At 43.7% G+C, this 3,825-nt stretch overlaps 1 pseudogene; it reads right to left on the reverse strand.

The window, feature by feature from the left end:
* Window positions 1-666: 666 nt before the first annotated feature.
* LOC125519562 lies at window positions 667-1,248 on the reverse strand (annotated as a pseudogene).
* Window positions 1,249-3,825: the final 2,577 nt, after the last annotated feature.

Genomic DNA, 3,825 nt, shown 5'->3' on the forward strand with positions numbered 1-3,825 from the left:
CCGTCCTGTGGAAGATGCACATTGCACGATGAATATAACAACCAAAATTTGGAGGATGAAAGTAAACATGTCTTCGTGCTATGTTGGCTGATTTCCAACACAAAGTGGAAACTAATTCTTATTCAGAGATTTAGTGCCACTAAGTCATGTTCTGTTTCTTATGCATTAAGGCATTAGCTACTTTCCTAAGCGTTAATGACAAGTACATTTACATGTGTCTTTATTATACAATGACAAGTGCAAGTGATGAAAGTGTGTAGGCCGTGAAGAGAGTTGATGCAACCAACTCAAGATTTGGTGTTCGCTAGTGAAATCGAGTGATGGCTAAACTGAAGCCACACTCCTTATTGTGAAAACATAATATATTTACTTTTTAAAAGTGTTCATCCCAAAGTTAGAAAATGTTCATGCTGTGTAAACAAGTTTGCTCAAGTTTTAAAAAATGGTTGTACCATTCAAAAAGAATAATGTGACATTTCCAGGCTATTCAATTTTCAAGAAAATTTATGATGCATTTAAAATTACATTATACAATGTAAAAAATGTTTTGTGCACTTCAATATCAATGTGCATTATAGTTAGAAAAGCTATCAACAAAAGGACTGTCTAGGGAAGGCAAAATAGAAGTCACGACCATTCAGATATACCCCGTGGGGAATGGAGGCTTTAGAGTCTACTCGCGAGCTCATATGCACCCTCATGAATGGGAAAATCGAAAACAATAGTGAAAGAAATAAAAAAACAGAATTTTATTGAACAAGCATTGACGAATTCTTAACATGCGTGCAAAATTTTATTAAAACGGAACACATTACTGAACTGATGCACCCCTTGAGCTGATGCACCAGGTCGTCCACCTTGTTGAAGTCTATCACGGGATGGTTCCTGGTAAAGCAGAGCGGACGAAATCAGTACGCATGATGGGATGACGAAAGCAGATGGAAAGAAGGGGGTCTTAGAGCCAAACAGCAGGCCGGCGATGTCGTTGAGGATCCTGTTGGCGTTGGCGATGAAGAGGTTGATGACCTCGGCGATCAAGCCTTGTGCTGCCTACCATCCTCGTCCATCGACTGCAAGTACTGGAAATACTCGTCCAGCATACCCTAGATGGATCAACTTCACGAGAAGCTAAAAGCATAGTCGGCCAGCAACCACACGGGTCTAGTAAGGGGGGTGAGGGTGCACTACCATGGCCAATATGGATGTGACAAGGGTGTTCAGCTGGCCCCTAAGCGCGACAACCGCCATGGTGATCGATCGGGGGGGGGGGGGGGGGGGCTGAAGTGATCGGAAGCTGTGGTGGCTGCGGCGGAGTTGTCGACGAAGAGTGGAGGAGGCTTAGGGACATAGCCCCTTATATGCCGGGACACACGAGGCTGTCCTCGCGAAGAAGTGCGTCCGGGAGTGCCTCCTTTAACAGTCTACTAGTGGCTCGGTCGGGAGCCATTAAGGAGCTAGACGTTGTCGACACCGGATGCAGCCAGATGGGCGCCCGGTCAAGGGTCGTTGGATGGGTCCTCCACTGGCCATTGACGGTCGGCATCTTTCTAAATAGAAAAAACCAGGAGATGTAGGAATACGAACAAGAACTATAGTGGTGGCTGACTAAGATTCTCTTAAGGATTGATCGAGGGCATCGAGAAGGTTGACGGAAATGATTCTGTGTTTGTGTCGCTCGTCTCGTCTCGAACCGCCGCATTCTTGTTTGAGGACAGGAGGACAAAGAAGAGACGGAACGTAATTGTATATATCCAACTCATGTTCGCTTCGCTCTACAACAAGCGAGTTCAGTTTAGTAACCGAATGAATTGTCCTGACTAAAAACAGGAGATAAAACTCCACAATGCTCGCTCTCAAGCCAGTAGTTGGTTGGATTGTTTTCTCGCGCCTAATTCAGCCCTGCGGAGACGTGCTGGCTCAGCCGGGAGACATTAACACCTAAAGGTTGACGACGCCGGATGCAGCCAGATGCGCTTCCCGCCAAGGCTCTGACCACTCGTTCGATGGGTCCTCCACTGGCCATTGACGGCCGACATCTCTAAAAATATGGAGATGTGTGTTTACGAAGAACAAGTTTAGTGGCGGCTGGACGAGATTGTCGTGTGAAAAATCATCAACGATTAATTAATTATAAGTTTGTATCCCATGCACATTAAGAAGAGGCAGTTGCCATCACGTACTAGTTTATACACGAGTTCTTGTAGGAATATATACAAGTATAAGGGTGGGAGCAAGTAGACGTGACGTCACACATGTATTAAAAATACTAAATACTTGTATTATGAAAATATATTTTTCTTAATTTGTTAAAAGTGTTCGTCGCACATTTAAAATGTTCAATAAACAAAGTTTTCTCAACTCTTAGAAAATGTTTGCACCATTCTAGAAAACAGTATGTGGCATCTAATTTTTTTCACGCATTATTTCATGAAAATGTGCGTGACATTTTCGGAAAATGTTCGACATTAGAATTTTTTCGTGTAATTCAGAACATAATGTTTGGTACCATTAAGAAGCAATGCACGTTACATTTCAAAAAAAAAATTCACATGTTTAAAACAATATTCACAACTTGTGTCTATGCGATGTGCTTGACGAAATGTTGCTTATGCATCCCACAGAGAGATAAGATGAGGTGGCAGTCAACTTATGATTTTTCTAATAAAAAACCGGGACACGACTTCCCAATAGTACTTCATTTCTGGTTTTGGATTAAAAATGTCTGGTTTTAAAACATGAGGGACGAAATGTCAACGAGAAAAAGATGAAGAACTGAATATCGACTTCTTGTAATTTTGAGGGACTAAAACATACTTTTCTCTTAAAAAAATGAAGTATCTACATAACGTTCACATGCTTTAGATGTCATGCATGCATCAACGATTGTATCATTTATCAAAACGGTCGCACGGAGAAAATTAGTTGTCCAGTGTGTAATGCTTCTCGATATAAGAAGTACGGAAAGTAAGCTCCTCAGAAAGATATATGGTACTGATCCTACGGAGGAAAGCTCATGTGCAGGCTTGGATGTTACTTGGCGCCATGATATGGCGACGACATGACAGCGGCCGACCTTGTGCGGCAACCTGATGAGCATCTTGTCAATGATCTCCTTGAGAAGATCCTTGAGCAAGGTCGCGCCTCTCCTGCCCGGCATCATAGTGCACCGTCGACTCCGCGTGCGTTAGAAAGACACCGCAAGATTTACTCCAATAACAACTTGAATCAAGAAGAAAAGTAAGTAAAGTGATAGAAAGCATAAGTTTTGCATTGATCAGTAATGGCAAGTAAATTTATATGGGTCTTGATTATACATTGAAAAGTTCAACTGATGAATGTGTTTAGGACGTCGAAGCAGAACTGATAGCAAAACCGAATTATACGCTGAACTGAAGCCAAATACACTAGTGAAGTTAGAGTGGCGGCTAAACTAAAGCCACATACAGTGCTAGCTTAACAGAAAGACTTGTAAAGAAAGACCCTCGGAGGTTCCTGCGACGGAAGCAAGCTATGTGCGCATCATGAGCATGTTCTGTCGCTTGTAATTAACTAGCCTGGGCGGTAGCCGAAGGTGGAGAGAGTAAATCGAGAGAACGCACCTGAGGAGAGAGGGAGACAACAACGGCCAGTTCGGGCGGTGACAGTGCCCGTCTCCATTGGGGGAGAAGGTGGTGGAGAAGGCGCTCGTCAGAGCAGCGGCTCGGTTCAGTGAGTGAGGCAAAGCCAAAGCGGAGGGTCAAGCCGTGTCGGGGCCGTGATCTTCCTCGACTAGGTTAGGAGGAGAGCTCGAGATGAAGGCCATAGCACAAAGTTCCATTGTGTGAA

This window comes from Triticum urartu, chromosome 7 (assembly GCF_003073215.2).
Source record: "Triticum urartu cultivar G1812 chromosome 7, Tu2.1, whole genome shotgun sequence".
NCBI lineage: Eukaryota > Viridiplantae > Streptophyta > Magnoliopsida > Poales > Poaceae > Triticum > Triticum urartu.